Below are 26,776 nucleotides of genomic sequence, written 5' to 3'. Positions count from 1 at the left end.
CCAGACACTCTTTTTGTTTTTAAACTAAACAAAATGTTGGATTTAAAAGAGTATTACATGGTTGCTTTAAAAGACTGTTGTCGGTCACAGTACTATGTGCCTGATTCTGCACACTCTCTGAGCTTAGAACTACCAGCTGGGGTCAACTTCACAACTTGGCCCCTCCCATCAGACTTAAGTATTTCAACCGAGTAGTAAAGCCTGGTATTAGGAGCCCGGGGCATAACGGATGACCTGACAGAACACAAACTATATCAGCTCCGGGCACAAATGAGTGACTTACACTTTGAATTATCTTACTTCATTCAGTTAAAATCTGATCCTTTCCCACAATTTTATCATAATATTATATCTATTTTATACACACATATAAATACTGATGTAATAATGGGATGCATAATAATGCATTCTCTATATGTGCATTGGATTCTTCATTCATGCCTTTGCATTCCTAAACCTATCGCAAAATAAGGACTGCATAGGGTGACCACCTTTGTCAGGTGGGAATAAGAGAAAACCACATGAAACATAAAGGACATTCTAAGGGACGTTTTAGGGAAACACCATTGCCCTTAGCATATCATGTATTTTTCTCTCCAGTGTGCATTTCTACTGCCCTCAGGTATACAATGCAATCATCATAAGCATTAATTTAATGTTTAAAATGACACATTATCAGTTTTAAAACATTTCAATACATCTTAAAATAAGGGATGGGTGGTCACCCCCAGGGACAAATCAATTAAATAAGGGACAGTTCCTTAAAATAAAGGTTGGGTGGTCACCCTAGACCACATGGTCTTGGGTATACATCACCATTTTCAAAGCCATTAGCAACGTATTGCCACTAGCTGATTCATTCTAACCTGTCATATTACCTGCAGAGTGCTAGGCACACGCAACACACACAGTTGCATATGCCAATCTAAATAACCTGGGACAAAGACAATGATTTCGATGGGCACTAGTACAAAACCCTCTGGTACATAGAGTGCTCCTTCATGTTTATATCAACAGACCCTGCTACCTCCCTTCTGGTCTCTGATGGACTGCATGTGGCAGAAGAGAGTGGCCACTCCATCTAGCAAGCACTTGGGCAGATTCTTCTGCTGTTGCTGGGCAGACTCATGCTGATTCCTGTGCTTCGTGCCCTGCATGCCAGCTCTTCCCATTCTGCATTTGACATGAGTGCTCATCTTATGCATTGCAGGGAACAAAAGTGGAGAAGCTGGGTGATAGAGGAATCTGCTGAGGGCCCCCTCCAGTAATAGCATTCTGGAAATTGGGGAAGACGCCAAGGGAGAGGGAAAGAGATGGGGTGGAAGGAGAGAGAGTTAGGGAGGAGGGACAGGAAATGGAAAGGGGGGAGAAATGGAAGGAGAAAAAGAGGGAAAGAAATGGAAAATAAGCATGATGAGACATCTCTTATGCCATTGAGTTGCATTTATTATGCCACCTACGTCATACTATATTTTGCTGGCAGGCATATTGCAGCTGGATACGTCTACACGGAGGAAGGTTGTTGCTTTGATGGGGGCGGGTTTGGGAGTTAATGTTGGACAGATTTTTAAAATAAATCTACATGTAAAATTGTTGGATCTTTAATTTTTTTTGGATTGCAGGGGACGGGAGAGTTACAAAATGTTTTACAAAAATAACGGTGCCCCCCCAAAGCTGCGTGGCCCTACCCCATGTTTTGCGGCATCTCTCCTGTTTCCTTAACTCACATGTTCCCCTCCAACTCTCACCAAAAACATACCTTGTGGCTTGTTATTACTCTGTTATCTATCAAACTGAGGCCTCAATCCTGCAATCAGATCTGCAGAGGTGAATGCTTGCATGTGGAACAAGAGTCCACCCATGAAGATCCAAACTTAGGATTGGGGCCTTAGATGGCATGTCCCTCGGGGCAGGGACCTCATTAGATTTTTTTTCTGTAAAGCTCCATGTGCTGGGATAAATTAAAACAACACCGTAATTAAGGATATTTAAAGAGGGAACCAGAAAAGGATGGGTGACTGGCATCATTTTGTCAGAAGGGCTGACAAAAGGAGATGGGCTGCTCCTCCAGACATCAAGAATGTCAGCAACTCACCAGATGGGCATTCCAGACAGAGAAAGGCAAGGGCATAAAGACATTTCATGGTTGGCTTTTGTATCTTTCATTGGGTGCATGCAACTCTGGTTACGTAAGTTAAAATAACATTGCTGCCTTTACATTCTGTATATTGAGGTTAAATAACTGGTAGAATTGGCTGCTGGCTACTTCTTCCCACCCTTCCTCATTGTTAAGTGGCCTTGTCCTCTCTGGAGAAATGCTGACCTTTTTTCCAGAGTGGATGCTGTGTGTCATTCATTCCCTGTATGATCACACCCACACCCATTGCCTTCCATTCTTGTGCCTCCAGCATTAGGGACAACACCCATATATGTTTCCAGGGGTGTGGGCCTTGCTCCCTCTATCACAAAACATTAGTATTTCCTAGAGTAAAGAAATCAGATCAGCAGAGTGTATTGCTAAAGGGAAAATTATAAATATTTTGGGTCAGATCCTGAAGCCCTTCCTCCCCCAGGTAGGTTTAATTGGAACGACTCGAGTGCATATGGATTCTTCAGTAAGGAAAAATAGCAGCATTGGGTCCTTGTAAGAGGGGCATGGAATTTGCATCTAGCAAATATGTTTCCCATTTCCTCTTTCAATTTTAAAAATGTGTCCATTAAAAAACAACATCCTCAGAAGATATTTTCTCTGATTTCTACTTTCAATAAAGGTTTATACCCAAGCAGAAAACATTCAGAATTTCCCAGTAGTGACCTTGTGTCATTTTTCTGCCTACTTTAGCCTAACTAATTTAAAATATCATTATTCTAGTCTGTTTACTTACAGCTCACTTAAAGCAGGAGACAAAGGAACAATTCTTCCCCTCGCCACACCCGTCTTTACTGGCTGCTTGACCAAGAGATTGGTGCAACTCTTGAGTGCTTTGTCCTCTGAAAAGAGACCTGCCCAACATTAGCCACCTACTCCCAGTTATCAAGGAAAACTTTCAGTAACCATTTCAGTGTCTTCCTCTAGCTAACAAATGGGCTGGACTGGGAGGACCAAAAAAGTATAATGTTTGTCTCCCTTCTCCACTGCCCGCCTGCCAATCCTCCTGTTCTCCTGCTTGGGAATGGAGTGGGCTGCTTGCACATTGGAGATCATAATGCAACCATCTAGTGGTGATATAGCATACACAGGAAATCACACCTTGCCTCTAGCTGACCGCTTGACAAGGCCACTTGGTCTCCTGGGGTTGTTATCGAGTGATTTAATGCAAGGAGGCAAGACAGCTCTCCCCAAATGATCCCAGCACATAGCACTGCTACTGTACATGTGAAGATATGCACAACCATCACCACACCTGAAAATTCTGCCTGTGGTTAACTGGCCTGGGGATTGGAACCCTGATGGTTGGAGGCAACTCTGGCAGGGTGGGGCACTATCCAGTTACAATTTCAGGCTGGTTCTAGGATAAGGAAGATTATATTAAAAATAAAACTCATGTCATGCTAGTGCTGTGATTCATTTCTATATGTACAAAAAGAATAATTAATAAAGCAGCTTCTATTGTCCTTCACAACCCATCAGAACAGTACCAATGAATTTGCTGTAAAATATATGACTGCAATTTCTGTGTTTTGATTTTTAAGTGGAAAAGCTTGATTTACACAGACAAGTTTTGTAGCTATCTACTATAAACTAGTCAGCTTTGACTACCTAGAATTAAAATAAGTTACTGAAATATACTCAACCTATTTTTTGTTTAGCCATCAATGCACCTGGGTGTATTTTTCTACAGGATACCATGTCACTTATACAGAAAACTGTCTACATTTAAATACTGTGCAACTTCCCTTCTCAGCTCCAAACAAAGTCCACACAACTCGCAGCGAGTCAGAATATATTTCCTTTCTGGGGTTTGTTTTTATTCACAAAAAGAAATCAAAGTGAAACAACACAAAATCCAGCCCAAGTCTTTTCCTCAGGCTTGGCTATTCCCAGGGTTCCTCTCTCAAGACTGCTCAGCCCATGCATTATGTCCTCTTCCATCTCCCTTATACTGGGGATTAATGAGCTATCTGCAAGAATATACTGTTTGCTAAAATTTCCCACCATTGCTACCACTGGTTCAGTTTAATCAAGGATCGTAATGGTATGACCCCTAGTATAGACAATGTATTGGTGACACCCTGTATTTTAAACACTGCATCATACAGCCCTGTCCGTCCACCCCCTGCCCCCAGTATTTCCACTGGTGAAACTGAACTGGTGGTAGCCACACTGGGAGAATTTTTGGGGGAAAAAAAAAAGCCAAAAAAAAAAGCCTAGTATTGACACCCTAAGTGAGTCAGCAGAACCCACTTAACATTCCCCAGCAGGGTCATTACCTACTAACAAGGTGAGGTTTTCATTTCTGTTGGAAAGGATAAAGACAAATATTTTCATTTGGGGAAAAAACAACAACCAGGAGTATGTCTAGAAGTTTTAAAGCCAAAAAGATTACTTTGTATACAAGTCCCGAAGAGTAAATATATATATTTTAAAATAAATATCTTGATTAAATAAGAGATTAGTAGCTTTTCAATAGCAATTTAAAGTTATCAAAAATTGCAAAAACAACAAAAAAGATTGTCCCCAATTGTACTATTACTACTACTAATAGTAAATTTAATTTCTGAGCATCCCATTTTGGAAGGCCTTTATTTACAAATCTGCATGCAGCATACCAGTTACCCAACTCTTGATTAGCATTGTATCCAAATGATTGTCAGTAGAATAATCTATTTAAAAGAGAATGAATTGGGACTGACCTATAGGTAATCTGTAAATGATTCAAATACTAATAAAAGTTCGGTGATGGGGGGGGGGGCAAAAAGGGAGTCAGCCACTATTCCATGCAGTTTATTACTCACATAGCAGTTATTTAGCAGGTGGGGCTTGACGTATTTCCTGGTGTGTAAGTGGTAATGATACAGGAGGCTTAGAGGCCTTGTGCAGAAATTGCATTCATAGGCCCTTAGCCTCTATATAATTGTATTAAGCATGCTGACAGACACAACTTAACATGCCCTCACCCCATGATCCTTGCAATGTACTCCTTGGTCTTTTTACCAATCTTAAGTGTAGTGACAGTTTAATATTGGTTATGTCCTCTTTCAGGGGAGATGATATGCTGGCTTGGCAGGAGTATGTACTCAATGATCTAATAAGCCTTTTCTATCTCTAACTACTATGATCTGCTTGTCATTCCTATATTTAGATATGCAGAAATGTTTATTGCAAAAACAGAAATTAAGGGATATCAGGAAAGCAATGCTAGGCCTTATGTGGCCGAAAGACATGTTTGTCCCCGATCATTTAGAAAAGATAACCCCGAAGTTGTGATGAGACCGGTCCATAGCAGCACCTTTAGAAATGATGACATTTTGTTGTGTTACAACAAATTGTATATTATATGGGTGATAACAATAGCCTTATGTGACATAAGAGGCCAAAATGGAATATCAGAAATGGCCTTCTAACAAAAAGCCTTCCTGCATCGTCTTTATTGGGATTTAGAATTCAAAATATAGTCAATTAAAAGACACTTTCCTACAATTATTCATTTGAGAGTCTTTTACTTGTAACTCAAATATATTTTCTCCCTTTTTCTGAAACTGATATGTTAAAACAAAACAGGAGGCTTTTACTGTAAATGAAGGAAAATAAGGGTTTCCCCCCCCCCATGAATAAATCTGACCAGTATGTTTCTACATCATGACTACAAATCTATACGTAAATGACGTGCCAACTCTCTCAGCATTAATCAAAAACCTACAAGCTTAAAACTAAAACACCTGCAGACTTTGGAACAAGCATTAACATATGGGTTGAAAAAGAATTTCACTAATGAATAAAGAAGCTAAGATAGTTGTTTAATATTGTATGAAATTTTATGAAAAGATCCCTATCCCGATACTAGATGAGTTTTTTCTTACTCAAAATGGTAGACTTTCTACAAATCAATTTGATGGTAGTTTAGGAAAACATTATAACAGAAATTTTAGCCTTTTTAAATTATTGTCTTAAATTCTTTCCATGAACCTAAACTTTCCTCCTCTATTATGAACATGCCCATTGCCCTGTGCCAGCTCATTGTAAATTACCTTTGCACTCACATTAAGGCCCCATTTCAGGGCTGGTGACAGTATAAATGAGAATGAGACTATTATATTTTGGAACTATACTCCTGTAAAGCAATAATGTAAGCAGGCCTGCTATGAGGTCAAGACTTGCTCGATTTATTGTGTGAAGTCCCACTTGCAGAAGACAAGCTAGAGTTTAGACCATGGTCATAGTGGACGTAACAGGTTTAAAAGTTACCCGTAAAATTAAGTAAAAATTATATATTACGTATATGTTCCAATTTGTTTTTTATATAAAGGAAATACAGAAAATTATTCAAAAGGGGGATTTACCAGTTAATGGAAAAGTTGATTTAATTTTGATTTTTAAAAAGGGAAAATTGACATGAAGTTGAAATCCAGCTCTATTTTTATCTGCTTCTTCTTCCCTTTTGTACTGTTTTTATTCAGGACTGCCTAGCCAGGCCTCTAGCACTCCATCTTGTCATAGCCATTGAGAGGAGGTCATTAGAAACACACACAATTCGCTGTAACACAACCGAGCAGGGCTGCACGCAAGAATCGGTTCTGGGTTTAGATCAGCCCAACGAGGAGGAGAGCTCAGGGAGGAATAATGGGGATTCGAGCTCCTTTTAAAGCTTTGAACAGCTCTAACTTCGCGGGGCACTGAGAGGCGTTTGGACGTGGTATGGGCTGTTAATAAAGACGCTGAGGGCACGTTCAAGCAAAGGCCCTGGGCTAGTTTTCACTCGGAGGAGGGGGCGGAACACGGGCAGGGAATTCTCTTTTCTTCTATAGGAGAAGCACTCCGGACTGAATTAAGAGGCAAGCTCCCTAAAAGTCACTGGGAGTAACTTACTTTGGAAGCTTGGCCCCATAACTCCCCCCCCCCACACACACACACTCTTGGTTTTTAATAACGGCCCTGCTGATTAACAGCAAACTGGCTGCAAGCCGAGCTATCCTACATCTCCTGCCACCTGTTACTGCCACAGAAAACCGCGAGCACTAATACTGGATGTAGGAGATGAGGCTGGTGTAACGCCCTGGACTCCCATGTGGTGACACCAGGGATGCATCTGTCCAATGGATCTAGAATAATGGGATTGTGTAGTTTACGTGGCCTTTAGTGACAACTGGGATCGTGCCGGTAGCTTCTGCTGTGTGTTTCTCACCTGGTCTTACAGGCTCTGGAGTCTTCCTCTTGTTCCATCGACTAGAATCCGGAACCTCCGAGTAGCCTTTAGCAGATGGTCGTCTAGGCCAGCCTGAAAAAGAGACACAGACACCCGTTACACTTATGTGCTGCACATCGCCCAGAGGTGCTAAAGAAGAGAGCTGCAAGAACAGAGGATTTTTTAAAAAACTTGTGTCTATGCAGTAAGAAGCAGCGGGGTAGTTCTCATCTCCCTGCACTGGGTTCAACAGGACACTGAGGCCCGAAACTTACCCAAAGACCATGTCACCCAGGAGGGAAGGTTGCTGGATCGACAGCACGTTAAGTGAATGCAGAGCACGTTAGCTAAACATTTGGGGGAAAGGCGAGGGAGAGGCGCAGACATCCCCTCCCACCCCCTGGAGCTTTGAACTTCACTTTCTGAGAGGAATTGTGCGCATCCTCCTGACTCACCTTCGCTTTTGCGGAGACACCCAGGCTGTGTTAGCGAGAGTTGGGCTCTGATCAGTCAGACATTTAAAAGTAGCCATGAAATGTAGGAGGGAAACATTTTTGCTGCCTAGGGGCAGATCTGAATCTGCCCAGACTCGCCTGTAACACTCATATTAATTCAAAAAATCAAATCAAACAAACCCTTCAGTGCAAAACAGTTAGCAGTAAAGGTGAGGAAAGCCCCCCGCCCCTTGACCCACTCCCTTGCTAAAGCAACTGCACCTCGTAACTTCAGGGAGTTTAAAACCAGCATTAGCCTGAGCTGGCGGGCGGGGTTGGCTGTTGCTTTTCATAAAGAAATGAAATAGACAAGACTGTTTGGTGTCAGAGTGAGGCCCTTAGTGGAGTCAAGGGAATGTTGTGAATTGGGTATCCGTCTGGAAGAGGCGGAGGGAACCATCAATAACTATAACCCTTTTAAAGAAGCTGCAAATTAATCCGCTAGGAGAATCTAATCGATCCAAAAGGTGCCTCTTTCCGCGGCTGTTTTTCTGGTTGATCAGGTTTAGGAATGGGGTATTTGCCATGTTTCTTAAGGTGCAGCCCCCAAGCCCTTGCGTGGAGGCTGCTGCTGCTGTTTAAATGATCAGGGCTGATGCAAGTTTCCAACTTTCCACCAATTAAAGGAAGTCTTCCAAAAGATAAAATGAAGAGAAACAAATGCCTCGCTTTTCTTTTTCACTGCCCCCTATGTTGGAGAGCAAAGCTTGGGAGTAGCCCCCTGATGTAGCTGAAAGGAGAAGTCCCCGTTCACACTCCTGCAGCAGCAGTCCCCAGAATGGTAGCAACAGTTGGCTGGCAATGTAAAGAGATGTGAATCTAAACCACGGTGGCTCGGATTTACATTCGCTTCTGATCTGCCCAAAAATCACCTTTGGTTTAAATTCCCTTGGGCCAGGCTAAGTAGGAAATGGTGAAGATGTTTCCATAGCCTGATCTTTGCTGATCCGTCTCATCACTCCTTTTTTTTTTTTTTTTAAGTTCCCTCTAAAACCTTGTCTCCCTTTAAAAGATGCTCACATGCATAAAGCCCTGGACAGAGGTTTGCTGGCGATTGGAAAGGACAAACACTATTTTTCCAAAGGGGAGAGAGCAAACAGTTGGGAATATGCAAGTCTGTTTGAGAGATATTGTGACCCTTCCACCTTTGTTCTCACCAAGCCAGTTACGTGTCCTGGCTAAGGTAGGCGTGCGGGGAAACAGCAAGGTGCTTTTGCTTTCGCCTTGTTTCCCTGCTTATCCCTTAGCCAGCCTTTCACTCTCTTATAAAGTACAACCAGGGCTTCAAAATATCTTTTATCTCTGGAGAAATATTAACTCTTTGCCTCGGTTGTGCTCCTCGTCCTATGGGTCTTCAATGCAGACTTTTTTCAAATACAAAGCCAGCCCTTTCCGAGCCGGATCCCCCTCTGTGAAGAGTAGAGGGGTGCAGGGAGGGGAACCCTGGTGGTTTTTAACAGTTCCGATCTTAGATAATAATCCCTTTTAAAAAAATTTGCAGACGTTTGAACCACAGGCCCCTGTCTTGCGTCAGCCGGGCACTCCACTGCCAACTTGCTGCTCAGCTCCTATCTATTTCCCCGGGCTGATCTTCACGGGTATACTTTTTTAAATCGCTTTTCTTTTGGGGGTCAGCAATTAGGGAGGGGGGGGTTGATTTGTGGCCCACGAAATCCGCCCCTGGTAATTACTGCAAAGAGAAGGAATGCAGCCTTCCTAACTCCTGTATAGATGCTCTCACTGCTGTGTGCTTGGAACAAGGCAGTTTCAGAGCCAGAGAGCTGATGCTGCTTTGCTCGCCTGCAATCACCTCGCCCAAAAGCATCGCCTCGGCTGGGTTTCCCCCCGGATTCCGCCTTTTTTACCCCTTTCGGGGCCACTTTGTGTTGGGGAAAGGATGATTTGGGGAATCAACGGGCTGCAAGTTGCCTAAAATCAGGGTGGAAGTGTGCAGGGAGGCGCTTTTGGCAAGCGCTTCCATGGTGCATCTCCTGGTAACTGGGGTCTCCCCCAAACCGCGGCTGATTCGTGCGCCTCCCTCTCCTCCTCCCTCCCTTTTTTATGGGGTGATCCCAGAAAATCCCACCCTCCCCACCTCGAAATAAACCCAATCTCCCGGCTAAAGAGACAGTTTAATGAACCGCTTCAGGTTTTTTTTAATTAAATCATTTCGATCCACTGAAAATCCCCTTTTTAAAAAATCCTTGGGGGTGGGGGGAGGAGGGGCTGAGAACTTCTGGGAAGTTTTATTTTTTTTATTTTTTTTACGAAAAAATAATTAAATACAATCCACAATAAAAGGACTCGAATAAACGTGTGATCCGCCCCGTTAGGCAAAAGTCGATTACAAAGTTAGGCTGGAAGACGAGGGTGAATAACTGAATGTCTCGGTGACCAAGCAGGGTGGGGAAGGGGAGAGGGTGTTTATTTCTTTCCACATATACACACAGGACAGAAGGATTGGAGCCGGATTGAGGAGGGAGGGGGAAGGTAAAGAAGCCAAGAGAGTCTAGATAAGTCCAATGCTCGGCGATCGCAGCTGCTGCTCCTTCGGCGAATGCGCCCTCCGCGAATGCTTTTTGGGGTAAGGGCTTCCCGGCTAGGTAGTTATATACAGCAAGCCCAGACCGCAAAAAGATTCGCGAAGGACAAAGTCTCCTGCGGCTTCCTACATCCATCCATCCGGCTGCCACCAAAATATCCACACGACCCAAAGGCGATCGGCTGATTATTTCCCAGACACACCAGGATCCCTCCCCACCCCCTCCATCCCGACCAAGTCCCTCTCCAAACCCAAGGCGATGTACCCAACTCAGGAGAGGAAGCGGTGGGGGAGGAGGGGGGGTTCCCCTAGCCCATCCCCATCACAGTGGGCCCCCTCTTGTCCTCCTCTTTCCCCCTCCCCGCCAAGGAGCTGAGAGCCCAGGCTTGCAGGATCTGGGGGCTTTGTGAGCAAGGTAGAGTTCGGAATGTCCCCCCATCTCTCTGCTCCCGAGCAGAGGGTCTAGCGCTGTGCACAGGCGCTGCGTAAAGAGAAAACTCTCCCCCTGAGCACTAAATAAATAGAGACCAGGCAGACAGCTCATTGGTGCGGACTAAAATCGTCACCCACCAATCAGGAGACGCCTCACATTTCCTTTTTTTCGAAAGGGGGAGAGGTGGGGGGGGGAGAGAAACATTTCCATTTCTAATTATTCAACAAATCCTAGACAAGAGCACGTTCAGTAGTGTTGCCATGCAATCCCAGAACAAAAGAGACACAATTAAATTATAATAAATCAAATCAAGAGAGGACCTGGATTATGCATATATCCAAACAGCAATTAATTCCAGGTATATTTAAGACAATGAGATGCCCAAAGTCTAATAACAATGAAGGAAGCTAAAGTAATCTAAAACTAGCCAGGGCATTTGTCAGCAAATTATGCTGATGCTGCCACCCATCAATGGCCAATGTATGCCACCAATATCAATTCATCAGTCGACTGAGCACCCAAGATATGAGGGGTGGGGGGAGAGGGAGGGAAGAGAGACGAAACTGCCTACTTTCCACTTATTACCAACTATTAATACCATCGTGACTTCTAAGCTTCAACTCAGCCCAAGCAACCCCCTTTTCAGTTAATAAAAGTTCCATGAATGTGTCATAGAACTACTCCAGAGATCTTCTGAACAAAGCCTGCTGGAAATTAGGAGCCTCCCTAGTGCCGATCAGCAGCAGTATAAAGGCAAATTAGTGTCCACTTTCCCCCCAGGCATCAACCGGGTTCCTACTCAAGTTGAAGATATCGTACAGAAGATCGACTAGGACTCGCAGAACTAACAATAACTCAAGAACTTGAAAGTTAATCTCTTGTCTGCTCGCACACTGAAAATACTGTCCCTGATCAATATACACTCTCCAAAATGAGGTGCAGAGAGGCAAAGTTCCTGCCTTATCAGCTTATAATGGCACACTAAACTCACACCGGGAATATCACCACAACCACAACACACACTTCTAGATCCAAACCACCTACGCGCCCCTGCATCTTCCCTCAAAAGTATTGCTAGCCTCACTGCGGACTGCTCTGAACAACACCAGCTTGCTTTAGAAACTCCAAGCGAAACAACCGAACGTCCGGGCTGACTGCAGAGTTGGGGATTCTGATCACAATATTAAAAAGTTTTAAACCCCCATCACTTACCTTTGTGGGTGCATCAGTGCCCGGTCCTATGAGCATGTTGGAGGGTGCAGCCATCACCAAATATTTTTAGGAAGCCCAAAGCAAAGCATTCCTTCCTCCAGGTATGTATATAAGTTACTGTACTGTGTGGGAGGGTCACGATCTTGCTAAGTGCAGAAGATTCCTCAAGATTAACCCCTCCACTCCCTTCCCCTTCTGCAACTTGGTGTGTGTGTGTGTGTGTGTGTGTGTGTGTATGTGTGTGTGTGTATACACACACACACATATATATATAAATACACACACGTACATATATAAATAAACACACACACACACACATATATATATATACACACACACATACATACAGGCACACACGCACGGATGGGAGAGCAAAGAGAAAGCGAGATCCGAGGAGTCCAGCTGCCCCCCTGACGCCGTTTTGATTGGATGGTCTTTTCATGTAGAGGGGACGTCTCAAGTCGAAGTCACGATTTCTGCTCAGTTTGGAACCATCTGTGACTGGAGCCATGACGCAGCCAGCGCACATTACTCACTTTTACAGTCACGACTTGGAAATCCGTGCAGTTTCCAACCAAAATTACACCGCCACCATTGAATTATTTAATAGGATCCAGTTAAGGGTAATCTTATGCATTGTGCCAAGAGATGCAATGATCTAGGAGGGGAGGGTCGGGGAAGGGAGGGAGCGGGAGAAAGGAGGGCAGCATTTCTGGTTGCTAATGACTGTTTTATAGAGCTATATTAAGAGTTACAGTAATTGGCTACACGTGTTGTAAGTGGATTTTTTTTTAAATGATCAGTTTGTAAATACGACCACGCAGGCTCGGGAAAGGGACGATTTCTACATTAAGGACATTAGTGGGTGGCATTCTACTGTGCTAGGAATACATCGGCTTGTGTTTTATTAATTGCAAGAAACGATGCCTTGTTATATATATAAAGTTACTGCCTGCAATGTTAGCCAAGATGTGCTTTTGCCAAACAAACAAATAAATATGTCCTATGCTATACTGATGTTCATGTCTGCATCATGTCATTGTCTGCAGGATCCGCAACTGTCGCTGGGCTTGGAGTGGTAGGTGCACCATTTTATAAGCTTGCTTTTTGTCTCGCTGAGCTAGCTAGATGTACTTACTGAAATCTGCTTTGTTATTGTCGGGCTTTAATATTTCTACTCCTTGCAGGTATAGAAATAAGTCTGCGGCTAAAAGACCCCCCACCCCCACCCCCATCAGGTCGGGAATTAATTTCCTCTTCCTTCTCATGTTAAGGAGAATGGGTTGATGCATGTGAATGTTGTACAGTGTCAATGTGTGATTTAACGCAACCTGCTGACATGTTTTTGCTAACTGAAATGCCTATAAACCTGCATGCTCCTAGCTTAGCAAGAATATCCCTGGTTCCAAAAGGGGATGATTGGTGTTTGTAGCATTGAAGTAACCCTGCATCTATTTCGTACACACAACAATCGCCCCACTACTTCGCCTCTAATTCAGTCATCCCACCAATTCCTCTGGTGAGGTTATGACTAAGGACGCGAAGGAAAGGCAATAACAACACACACACACACGGCCTGTAGAAGGTGTGAGCACTTAGAGGGGGGAAAATGAGGTGGGAGGAGAAGGGGTGAGTCCAAATAAAGCAACCTATAGCCTCTTATTTTGCTAAGCACCATCATCAGGTACAGACTGTTTCAAACACACAGGCGGGAAGGGCAGGCGATTCCGAGCAGAGTCAGCAGCAGAGTTTACGCACGGATGGGGAAACCTGAATGGGAGGGAAGCGCCCAGCCACTCTTAGCTTAGAATAAGCAGGGATCTCAGCATCCTCCGGGGTCCTTCAGAGAGTGCAGCAGAGATTACAACATCCTTTGAAAGCCATTACACCTACAGACAGCGGCTAGATCGAACGAATAAAGAAAGTGAACTCCTCCAGCGCAAGCTAAGCAGCCGGTGCAGCGATTTCAGCACCTCAGCTAGTGGACAGCTCCCAGACAGCCTGCGCTTCGGTAGTTTCCCCTGGTCGAGCTGCAAGGGATAAGGGGACTGTAGTGTCAGCATATGACAGGCTCTCTGTAAGCAATCTATAGAGAGTTCCCCTCTCAGTCTGCGGAGCGAGTTTTGCCATTACAGTGTGTCTAGCCACCCATTGGAAAAATAAAAAGAGAGAGTGGATAGGTACAGAGAGAATGAAGGACTCAATAGCGCCGACAGAGAGAGAGAGAGAGAGTTGCAGCTCGCTATTGATTCAGAGATTTACCGACAGGGTGATTCCCCTTTCTGTAAGAATTCCCTGTCTCTGGGTTCCGTGCATGCACCAAATTCATTATGCAAACGAGTATCTCCCCCTCGGTTTAACAGAAACAATAAAATAATAAAACCAAGCATGCATAAAATAAAGTCACTCTCTGCAGCATGCACAGGAAATATCACTACTTACCCAAACAGGAACTCCTTGCTTGGGGGAGGGGGGCGGGAGAGGGACGGGACGAGAATGGGGGGTGAGGAGAGAGAAAGAGAGAGAGAGGAAAAATCCAACAATTAATTTCCAGACAGGAGTTGGAAAAAAAATACTGCGGTGATGTCCAGGTTTTCTTCCATCAGCGCTCTCTTTTTATACAAGTGCAACCCTCTGTCTATTTCTGGAACGCGATCAAAACCCTGGTGCTATTTTTAGCAGGTACTGGGGAAAAAAATCCACACACAAAGCCATTTCGCTGGAACGTTACATCCAAAACATTAAATGTGCAATACGTTCCCACCAACCCCCCCCCCCTCCAAAATCACCCCCGCTTCTTTCTGCACCATCATCCACGGTTGCTTTAGGTGCATCATGGCAGAGAATTAAAAACAAAACAAAACCAAAACCAAAAAAAAACGACCGCCTTCCATGCTGTCCTATTACACAAAACCCCAATCCACAGTTGTATTGAGCCTGTCTCTCTCTGTGTCTCTCTGCCTGTTGCCTTGTAAGCATTATTGTGTCTGTCTACTTGCAGGGTCTTTATGAAGTGGGCTTTAAAACCAACCAACCACCAAAACACAACCACCACCATGCACCACTTTAACATTATGCACCAACGTGGGGTTCTGGCAGGGAAGCTTGTTTTGCCGAGAGAGACAGAGCGATGGTTGCATACACTGGATGCACAAAGAAAGGGTTTTCTTTAATTCTCTCCACCCCACTCAATGCTTTTTTTAAAAAAAACACACAAATTCCTTTGTTTAGAGAATAAAGAAGCTTTCTGTCTATATATAGCTATACATGAAATCTGGTTTGTGTGTGCGCGTTCTAGTCATTCACTACGAGGGGGGGATTGGGAAAAAATAGAATCATTAGGGCTTGCAGGCTACAAGGAGCCAGCCTGAGACTCCTTTGCAAGGCTGCGTCAGTTATCAGCTATTGACGTCACGTTCAGATTCTCCTCTTCAGAGGCTCTAGTTCATCATAAAAGATGTCTGTGCTCGGAGCTTTGTGCTTGCAGAAAAGCACTTCAATTCGAGGGAAAGAGTTAATTAGCAAGCCCCATATTTTGTGTTATGCAGCTTTCCACACAGTTGCACAAAAATCCTATGGGGTGTGCGTGTATTTATGAGAGAGAGAGGGGGAAAAATATGCCCTGAGGGTATGGATATATTTTAAACACACACACACACGCAGAAAAACACAGAGAGCGAGAGAAATCTGCATAGACAGACCATGCAGGGGCATCTCCCCATCCCATGTTTGGCAACTGTAGCAAACAGAAACAGGAATAAAATCTGAGATTTTGTATTTCTCAGGCAAACAGCACAGGGGTTGCTGAATATATTTTAACACCCCCTCTCCTGCACACACTCGCACCCTCCCGCAGCTTTCTGGACAAAAACCATCAACATTCAGCAACATCTAGTCCCCCCCACCACCTTACGCTCGTGTTTGGCTATTGTAGCAAAAGACAGATATTGATAAAACTAGGATTAATTCTGTATATTTGTCAGGCAAACAACCCCGTCTCCAAGAGTGACGCAAATAACAGATTCTATGGCTCTGGCTTTCTATATTCTGCACCCACGCACTCTGCTTGGTCTCCCACGGAATCAGCTACAGAGAGCAATGATCCAGATTATACAGAGAGAGGGGGTGGGGGAGAGAATAACAAATGAAATTGCAATTAAAAATCATAATGCTGCTATACGCAAATGGCTAAATCTGATGTTATACAGTGGTACACACACCCCCACCGCCCCCAAATTAACAATAATAATAATTTTAAAAAACCATACACCATGCACGAAGCAGCGACCAAACAAAAGGAATTGTCTTGTTGACAAATGCAGAGTTTATTTGGCAAAGAAAGGTCCTTCACACTCGCCATCCTGCCCATCTCCAAACCAGAAAATATGCCCCCCCCCAAACTATATTACAAGCATTAGGAGGGAAAAAGAATTAATATATTTGGCTTCCCGGTAGATGGGGGGTAGGGAGCCAACCCAAAGTCATTGTATGTTTTCGAGTAAGGTAATCAGGACCTTTCAAGGTGAGTTCGCTTGCTCTTGAGTTGTGAGACAAAAGGACACAGCTACTTCTTAAAATATCCACAAAAGGCGAGCGCAATAGGTCGATGCTATTTTTAAACAGATCTCTTGTTGTTGGAAGATGGCACAAGGCATGTAGCTAAAAATTAAAATCGTGACTGGTAGACTCGAAAAAAAAAACCACACACACACCCTAGGAAAAGAAAAGGTTTATTGATGGGGTGAAAATAGTCTCTCTCAAGAGTGCATATTTTACCTCCTCCCCTCCCAATCCCCACCAACCAACCCACTTCACACCTTGACTGAATGAAAAACAAAATGCAAGGAGAATCAAGAAGGTAGTAAGTTATTTACTGTCTAATCTGTATAGCACATTCTTTATTTATTAACTCAGTTAATTATTATCAACTTCTTTCGCAATGAATTTCCTAATGTCAATACACTGCGATCAATGAAGTAACGCTGCTTCTCTCTCTCTCTCTCTCTCTCTTTTGTAGCCAGACAATAACATGGCCAACTACTGCTAGTGATACAGCAACATTGGGAAAAATCACATCTATTACAGATCACATCATAGGCGTCGCCAGGCGCAGGGAGAGATTTGGCTTTTTAAAAGAGCCGACGAGCCCTCTTTGTTATTAGGCAGCTGCCAGAAAGCACGATCAGAGGCGTTGCCATCAGCACGTCCCCGCTCGCCCCAACCCAGGACTTGCCTCTCTCGGCTATAGAGAGCTGCTACATTACAACCCTCGCACAGAACTCCAGCCCTGGCCATTATTTTTAGCAAGTGCGCATGGAGGCATGACCTTTGCTGCAGGACTGAGTCTTGCAGGCAGGAGGACACTGGTACTTGGACTGAAGACAGCTCGTGTCACATGAGGGCCTCAGATGGGGACACCCATGCAGCTGTAAAACATGCCATCTTCAAGGAGTTTCAAGGAAGAGCAGCTTGGATGAACAGACATGGTAGGCTAAGCATGTGTTTCAGGAAGCACAGGCATCCACCGGAGCCTTGCCTGGCTCCCGGATGCCAGAGGGGAGTTTGCCAGTGTCTAACATGAATGGGGTGGTGATTACATGCGCCCCAGTCTCCCTCCCGACTTTGTATGCTTAAAGTTCCTCCTCCTAGTCCTGTGAGGATGGAGGAGAATGCAATGGAAGGGCTCATTGTCTTGAGCTTGTTTCCGGTGGTATGAGAAGACACAGGCGCAGCTGTGAAGCTAGGATTAACCTGGTGATAAAGTATGAATAGTGAACCATTCCCTTGCTGGATCGCAAACCCTCCATAACAGTAGAGGGGCCTCCTTCAGTCTCTACCTCTTCCCCTTCTTCTGACTGATTTTTTTTAAAACTAACCCATTGCATTCCAAGAACTAACTTGTTGCTCTTCCACAGGATATGAAACATCTTCAGAATAAACCAGGAGGGCGCTCGCCTTTTCCAACAAGAACCAAACCTCTCCCACAAGAACAATCCCTGTTAGCAGGAGTGAGTAATTTCCACCTCAGCAGGACAGCTGTTTCTCTACCTTCTCTAGCTGCTGCTAGAACCCAACTCAAGGCTGGGCTAAAATGAAATACAATGCCCAGGGAATCACTCGTTTTAAATAAATCAAACAACAACAACGGAACCAATCCAAAGGAAAGGCAAGAATCTTTAGCAGGTGATGCTGTACCTTGCAAACAACAGTTCCCACTTATTCTGATAAATGTTAAATGGAGAATTTATCTTCCATCTTCATATTTTATAGTCATCAGCAATCTCTTGGTTCCCAGAGAATTAGGCCTCCCTAACAACTGAGGAATAATTAAATCAATGGATTCTGTATTCTTCTCTCGAACTGGAAGGGAAACTTCACTGTTACCAGAAGGAACAGTGCGTATAGATACATTGCACTCTGCATAGAACAGGTGCTGAACTATGGCATGGTGTTCTTTGATGAGTACTACCTGCGATGCAGACCATTCTGACTCTTGAAACCTTCCAGGGCTCTCTGCGCTCCAAAGACAGTGGCATCGGTACAACAAACATCAGTTATCAACACATACAGTTTACAGTTCAAAAGACACCTTTGGCCTGCTAAACACAAACTAATTCAGTTACCCTGAGCAGGGGGCAGACTAGCATGTGCAGCCTGCCCTTGAGACATTCATGAGTACGGGCATTCTTTTTGAAAGGGATGGAGAAATCCCATCTTTCCTTTTGATCCTTCAACCTCAAGGCCACATCATGAAATAAGGATCCTTCTGGTTGGGTGGTAGTCTTCAGCTGAGCCGGTCTTATCAAGACCAGAATCAGTGAGAGGAACTACTGCAGAATGATGGGGAAAGTGCCCTCATGTTCTCCTTTCATCTCACTCCTTGCTAGTTTGAGTGCTACTTTCTCAATGCCCCCAGCCCTGCCAGGGATCACATCCCAGTCATGAATATAATTTACAGAATTCTCCTAAACCATGGTGACACCCACCAGTATTTTGATTTCATTCTCCAGTTGACAAACAGCGGATTGACTCTTGCTACTTTACAAACATAAAGGGAGTACAGAGTGACCAGAAGTAAAGAGGGTAGCACCATGATGATAAGGTCTAGGACTTTCTTTGTTTACCTGGGATCAGATTATCCAGAGCACACCATGCAGTGGTCCCCATTAAGAACGGAGCTGTTTCTATGTAATTAATCACTGATACACATTTCTTTAAAAATAAAGAACAATAAAACAAAACACTAGGTATCTCTGATGAGACAATATAGGAATCAGAAAATCCAGAGGATAGAGCAATAGAATTCAAACGGATTTGGATAAATTAGAGGTACACATGACGTAGTGGGCTAGGAGCTGTTCAGTGTGGCAAAGTTTAAGTTAATGAAAGGCCCTAATGGAGAAATGATGTTAACTGGTGGTTAGAGCAGGGGACTGGGAGTCTTGATTCCTGGGTTCTAGTCCCAGATTTGCTGCAGGACCAAGGCTGGTCTGAAATTTTTCATCTAAATTATAATGTTTTTCCACGAACATTTTCAATGTTCCCCCAGCTCTGTGTGTCACCCTGAGCAAGGCACTTTTCCTCTCCGTTCCTCTGTTTATCCAACTATAAAATGGGTCTGACACTTACCTACCTTACCAGGCTGTTCAGTAGGCATTTTAAAACATTGAGACTGTGTATTAAAGGCATTATATAAAGGACAAAGCAATATTATAAATAATCAGAAAGACCATAATTTAAGAAGCATAAAAATTACATTCCCTCCAACAATGAGGTGTGTGTGTTACATTAAAATTCATGTGCCAGAAGGACAAACGCTGCTAGTGATTAATAGATGTGGCTTCCATTTATAGACTTTTCAGAGAATCTGAACATACAGGCCATCAAACCAACAAAATGGGCCACTTGGTGTATTACTGTCATCTCATACGCATTACATTAATAGCTGTATGTTACATGCTATCTATAACCAACTTGAACCCCAGCAGATTGAAACACCTGGTATAGTTGCAGTTTTCTTTACTTGGATTTTTTATGTGTATTTGTTCTGTTTATATTAAAAAGTAATTTACAAGGAGGTAACACTGGAACAGGATCTTGTTCACTGGATACAAAGTCAGGCCCTAGAAAAAGTAGCTGGGGGTACTAGGATTAAAAGATGAAAACCATCAGCATAATTAGATCAAGAAAAAAGAAAGCACAAAGGTTTAAATATGTCAGCATGGTATATTTATATATATATATATAAAAAATCACATGACTCCTTGATGTGAAATTCACACTGATGGGGAAAAAAATTAGATTAGGTGCAGTACTATATTTCAGACACCTGGGATACCGTTGCTGGTGAATCCATTGTTGAACTGGATTGGGCTTTCTGTTAAAATTTGACCTTCACTAAATAATGACCTGGAACTTTTCACGAACAAGACCCATTACCTTTAGCATAGTGTGTACTCATGCTTGGTAACCATCTTACAGGATGGATGGATCAATGAGAAGAAAAACATGCAACAATAATTTGGGGAACTTTGGGAAGCTTCTTGTGGTAGAAAAAAGGAGAAGAGGCGGTTATGAAGAGATGCTAAAAAGCTGCATGAAGCTTTAACTACTTCAAAACCAAGCATCCCAGGCAGTGCTAGAGGTCAGGGTAGGGAGATGAGTGACATTTAAGCAACACAAGGCAGAATTTCTTTACTGAGATGGTAGTTAGAACATGGAGCCAAATAACTCAATCAGCAGCAGAAATCAAATCATCTTGAGGAGGAAGATGGTTGGATACCCTGTGAAAAGGAGTAAGATGTAGAGTGCATTTAGCAATAAGTTAGACATGATGAGGTGAAGGGTGTGTTGAGGTAACTAGGGTTACAATGATGAGATTTGTTCAATCACTCTTCTCCTCTTGGCCTTCAATGTTCACTGTTCCTGTCTAATTGTTGTATCCTAATTTCCAATGCAATTTAATTTGGCAATCAAAAATTACAACACATTGGAACAGCAGAGTTGCTACTGAACCAGAGAAGTTGGTGTTGCATTTGAATCTGGGTTACTTTAGCTGTCATTTTGCCACTAACCTGCAGAGGGAATGCCCAGTTCCTAGGTTACACAAGTCAATGTTTCTGGCATTGCCGCCCACCCAGAAGTCATACTTTTGGAAATGTGGATTCACTGGTACAGAAAAATAACATCAGAAGTAGTGGATTCCAGCAGTACAAATGAGAATTGGAGGATCATTGGACCAGCATATACAGACCACAAGTGACTTTTTTCTCTGTTGCCAATAGTTAATATCTATTTGTTAAGGACTAACAGCATGGTCAGCCCTGTACATGACATAAAGATCAGGCAATCTCTGCCTCACCATTTACAAGCAAAACCAATGGGTCTTAGATTATGGTTGGTGAACCACCAGTGTCTACAGAATATTTACTGGACTCCAACAGAGGGGTAACTGGTCACATGGTACTGGCTCTCATTTTTTCCAAGGTGCTAAATCACATTAAAAAGAAGCTAAAAACAAAATACTTTTCCACCTATTCCTTTTCCACATAAACAAAGGCTGTATTTAATACAGTGATATTATTTCATATGAATGGAAAGGAGGTGGTGTGTGTGAGACTGGAAATGGGAGTAGAAGTGTCCACAAGATTCTCTCTGCATTAAGATGTAGCCTGGTCCGCTCTACAAAAAACTTTAAGAGCTCCTAGACTAACAGGCAAGACAGACAAGACAAGAAATACTGGGAGAGACACAGGAAGGAGCAGCCACACTTAACAGTCTGAAGAGCATGTTTCTTTATGAAATTCTTCAGAAACACCACTGCATTGTGGTTGTTTTGTGTACCATGATCACAGCACCAATGACTGCCAGTGAAGAGCCAAAGGGATAACAATAGAGTCAATATTTTTCTTCAAATTCCCCTGTGCTAATGTTGACCAGTAGTTATAACAAAGGACTGGCACTCAAGACTCCTAGGTCCCGGTCAGGTCACCTGTCCTCACTGTGTCTAAATTTACATACAGTTAGAGGAATGTACTTATAGTTGTCTACCTCATTGGATGACCATAGGTAGAGGGGAAAGGGGCTTTGTCATGAGGTTGACTGAGTATTGGTAAATGCTTGGAGATTCTTGTGGATGGGTGATATTAGAAGTGCAGACTATCACCATTGTGCTATAAACTTCGGCTGCAGAGCCAGCTGAGGAACCTCAAGAGCTTTATACAATTTTTGGTAAGTTCCAGATAATTATAGATAGTTTTTGTGTTTCCTTTGCAAGAATTGCAACTATTATAGGAATATATGAACAGAAATTTAAAAACTGAATTATATTTAATTTCATATTGAATTATTTCACAAGTAGTTCAACATTTGTATTTAAAAACTGTCTGGAATTTTTGCTTAATCATGAACTTAGCATAAAAATCCTACTTGGAAAATATCAATCTTCTTTATTATGGTACACCCCCCCCTTTCTTCTAAAACTAGCAGCATGCTAAACATTGTGTGCCAAATTTTCAAACATATTTATCTTAAAAGGGCAGTCCAACCCCATAGCTGGACATTCCATTCAGGTATCAATGTCTGAAAACTGGGCTCCAGGTGTTAAAACAAGTTTATAATTGTTTTGTTCAGCCCAACAAGATGGAAGATCTTTGGTAACTATGAGTTAAGTATTGACAGCATGCTAAGGGTTGTACAAAATACAGAGGAAGATATAGTCCCTGCCCCAGGAAGCTTACTATCTAAATGGAGAGACAAAACAAAGCAGAGAAACTTGCACTGATGAGCAGAGGAAAGTTAACTCAGCCATACAATGATTTTTGCATTAGACAAATGTGTGATGATCTTTTTGGCTTAGGCAGGCAATCAGTAGTAGGCTTTGCAGAAGAGGTGTGTTTCCAGGAGAGATCTGAGTAAATGGAGGGTAGTAGGTGTAAGGGGTATCTGGGAAGGAGAGACAAAGATCAGAGTAGAAGAAAGATACAAAGCAAGTGGCTAGGAAAAAGGGCTCAGTCAGAGTGAAAGATACAAATGGAGAGACCAAGACAGGAGTAGAGCTGTTCAGAGCCTCAAAGGTGCGGATGAGAAGTCTAATCTCATTGTGAAAGGTGATGGGAAGCCAGTGATTGGATTTGAAGAGGGAAGGAACACATCATGGTAAGAAGAACTTTGCATCTTGTGTATATTTGAAAGAACATATTTCAATTATAATATCATGGAGCAACCATCTTGCTAAGAAGTGACCTTGTTTGTCATCCTGGCAGCATGGGAAACCAATGCCGGACACTATTAAAACAGGGTCTTTACCCTAATTTAACATGGATTATAAAACAAAAGAAAAGAGTGACATGAGCTCACCTGGCAATGTGGAGCCAGGAAAAAGTCAATGCAGTTTGAGGTGGCTTTCAGAGACGTACATCCTGAAGCAGGGAGGGGATAGTCTCTTTGCTAGACAGTTCTTGTATTTGTGTTGTCTTCCAGGTTCTGCCCCTGACTGACTGCAAATGTGGGCAATTCACTCATCTACATTGTACTTCCATTTACCCCTCTGTAAAATGAGTGTACTACTACTAACATATCACGCAGCGGTGTTCTGAGCCCTTCTTGATAGATGGTTGTAAGTCAATATGAGAGGTGCTATGCAAGGAGCAAAATATTGTTTGGCCAATGCATCTTTCCACCATTAATACTCTGTAGGTAGTTTTCTCAGCTGGTGAGTTCCTCATGGAATTCCCTTACAAGCAATGTTGTCCTCTGCACCAGCCTATTCATCCTGTTCCCCTTTACAATTCACAGATTTGTAGATGAGTAGAAGAGTAAGTTTTACTTTTGACTCTCAGAGAAAACTCCAAGAGCCAATAGGACATAGAATGGAATTTGGGTGGCTGCCTAGATACAGAGATTGTCTCAACAAGAGTGTACAAGCTCAGGTGCTCTTTTACCATGGAGACTGCCTAGATCTCTAGCTGTGGCAGACAATTGTTCTTAAGTGGATAAATATAGATGTAATGGAAAGCCTGGAACAAATGTTACCTTACGCTAGTCACAATTTATTTTAACAGCCAGTGTACCATGCAGCTGGTACTTTGCAAATATATTGCAAGATGGTGCATATTACCACCATTCGAAAGAAAAGTTCTTCACTTTAGAATTAGTTCACATGACATCCTTGAAATAAGCGCCATTGTGGGGCACAACTGGATGTACGCGAATCAGTGCAGCAGGAGATCACGCAAAGCATGAGGAACTATAATGCAAGGTACGAGCATATGAATTGAGACACTGACACAGTTAACAAGCTACATGGTTGCTTTAAGAAACACTGGGGAAAATCCTCAAATGGTGTAAATGTGTGTATTGTTGACATCAATGGGTAGTTAGTTATTAGTATTGGTTATTTCAGTACCCAGAATGCTTCCGTGCCCTAATAAATGACAGTGCTTCACATGGCATCCACCATGTGGAAAGAGGGCGGAGAATCTAAAGTCAGGCTGGAAAACTCCTTCTGCACTGGATGGAAACATTCTCTATGGAATCAGTTGTGCAAATGTATCTGCATGGCTGGAAACACACGTGTGTGCACAAACGTGTCTGTGTGCACATGATTGTGCAACTGTAGCTAGAGCATGACTGTGTGAAGCAATCTGGATATGGTCACCCAGCAGTGGAGACTACACACTGTGCAAAGGCTCTAAGAAGAGGGCAGATGAAAGGAGCTGGAGAAGTATAAGGTGCATTATAAGGTGGGTAGAAAGCTGGCTAGATTGTCAGGCTCAACGGGTAGTGATCAATGGCTCCATGTCTAGTTGGCAGCCGGTATCAAGTGGAGTGCCCCAAGGGTCGGTCCTGGGGCCGGTTTTGTTCAATATCTTCATAAATGACCTGGAGGATGGTGTGGATTGCACTCTCAGCAAATTTGCAGATGATACTAAACTGGGAGGAGTGGTAGATACGCTGGAGGGGAGGGATAGGATACAGAAGGACCTAAACAAATTGGAGGATTGGGCCAAAAGAAATCTGATGAGGTTCAATAAGGATAAGTGTAGGGTCCTGCACTTAGGATGGAAGAATCCAATGCACCGCTACAGACTAGGGGCCGAATGGCTAGGCAGCAGTTCTGCGGAAAAGGACCTGGGGTGACAGTGGACGAGAAGCTGGATATGAGTCAGCAGTGTGCCCTTGTTGCCAAGAAGGCCAATGGCATTTTGGGATGTATAAGTAGGGGCATAGCGAGCAGATCGAGGGACGTGATCGTTCCCCTCTATTCGACATTGGTGAGGCCTCATCTGGAGTACTGTGTCCAGTTTTGGGCCCCACACTACAAGAAGGATGTGGATAAATTGGAGAGAGTCCAGAGAAGGGCAACAAAAATGATTAGGGGTCTAGAACACATGACTTATGAGGAGAGGCTGAGGGAGCTGGGATTGTTTAGCCTGCAGAAGAGAAGAATGAGGGGGGATTTGATAGCTGCTTTCAACTACCTGAAAGGGGATTCCAAAGAGGATGGCTCTAGACTGTTCTCAATGGTAGCAGATGACAGAACGAGGAGTAATGGTCTCAAGTTGCAGTGGGGGAGGTTTAGATTGGATATTAGGAAAAACATTTTCACTAAGAGGGTGGTGAAACACTGGAATGCGTTACCTAGGGAGGTGGTAGAATCTCCTTCCTTAGAGGTTTTTAAGGTCAGGCTTGACAAAGCCCTGGCTGGGATGATTTAACTGGGAATTGGTCCTGCTTCGAACAGGGGGTTGGACTAGATGACCTTCAGGGGTCCCTTCCAACCCTGATATTCTATGATTCTATGATTCTATGATTCTAAGTGCATCAGAAAGCACCACTCTGCCACAGATGGCAGATCAGGAGAGCTGGAAATGCATATACATTTTGCCTAATTAGAAAGACAATTTTCAGCTTCTGAATTGGTCTCAACATGGTGGCAATAATTATCTGAAGTTACATTCAGAGCATTCAAGTAGCAAAACCACAAAGCAGTAAGAGACCAAGCTGTCTCCCCTGGACGAGGATTGATTCTTCAGGGCAGAAGACAGAAGCAGATTAGGAGAACTGGAAATGCAAATGCTTTTTGCCTAATAGAAAGGAAGAAAGACCACAATTCATTTTTTTGATCAAGAAGAGATAGAGGTCACTGAATCAGAAATCAGAGGCACCACCTCACAGCACAATGGCATCACGCCTGACCAAGAACCCTGTACTGGTGGAGTCATCAGCCAATGACAGGTCCTGGCTGTTGCAACGGCATGGGGAGAGGGAAGCAGAGAAGAAAGACTTGTCCCATACCAATCTTCACCAAGCAGAGTGAGAATCTGGCTGAAATGTGCATCAAGATGGACAGCCGCTTTATTCTGCAGTAGGGTGTCCAGACTGTTGATGTGGGGGAGACAGATAGGAGTGGATTTAAGTCACAGCTAAACAAATTCAAAATCTGTGTAATTTTTTTCTGTGGGGGTCCAGGGAGAAGGGACCAGAAGATACAGGGGTGTAAGAGTCATAGGTGAGGGCTGCACAGCACCACACCAGACACGTTCAGCAGTTTCTAATTCACAATGTCAGTATGTTGCTGCTGGAAGCCGAATATTCCAGTTCTGTAGTTAAACAAACCAGCACAATCCTGGGTGAATCTGGAACCCATGAGAATGAGAACTGAAAGCACTGGCTTAAAGTCAGGTGCACTGCAACCTCTCCATCCGTCTGATGCACCTCATTCCTGACCTACAGCATTCCTTGACACTGG

At 43.4% G+C, this 26,776-nt stretch overlaps 2 long non-coding RNA genes across 2 annotated transcripts; one reads left to right on the top strand and one right to left on the bottom strand.

Annotated features, from left to right (window-relative positions):
• Positions 1–462: 462 nt before the first annotated feature.
• Positions 463–12,203, bottom strand: LOC311522960. The gene is made up of 3 exons (XR_014712221.1): positions 12,025–12,203; positions 7,344–7,436; positions 463–1,275 (listed from the first exon to the last, which is right to left on the bottom strand). It is a non-coding gene; the product is annotated as an uncharacterized lncRNA (long non-coding RNA).
• A 306-nt stretch (positions 12,204–12,509) lies between these two features.
• LOC311522959 lies at positions 12,510–19,783 on the top strand. The gene is made up of 4 exons (XR_014712220.1): positions 12,510–12,647; positions 13,074–13,102; positions 17,042–17,510; positions 17,940–19,783. It is a non-coding gene; the product is annotated as an uncharacterized lncRNA (long non-coding RNA).
• The last annotated feature ends 6,993 nt before the right edge of the window (positions 19,784–26,776 follow it).

Source organism: Lepidochelys olivacea (genome assembly GCF_965140295.1).
Source record: "Lepidochelys olivacea isolate rLepOli2 genome assembly, chromosome: 6".
Taxonomy (NCBI): Eukaryota; Metazoa; Chordata; order Testudines; family Cheloniidae; genus Lepidochelys; species Lepidochelys olivacea.
Note: the sequence above shows the minus strand (reverse complement) of the source record. Positions and strands in the feature narration are given on the sequence as shown.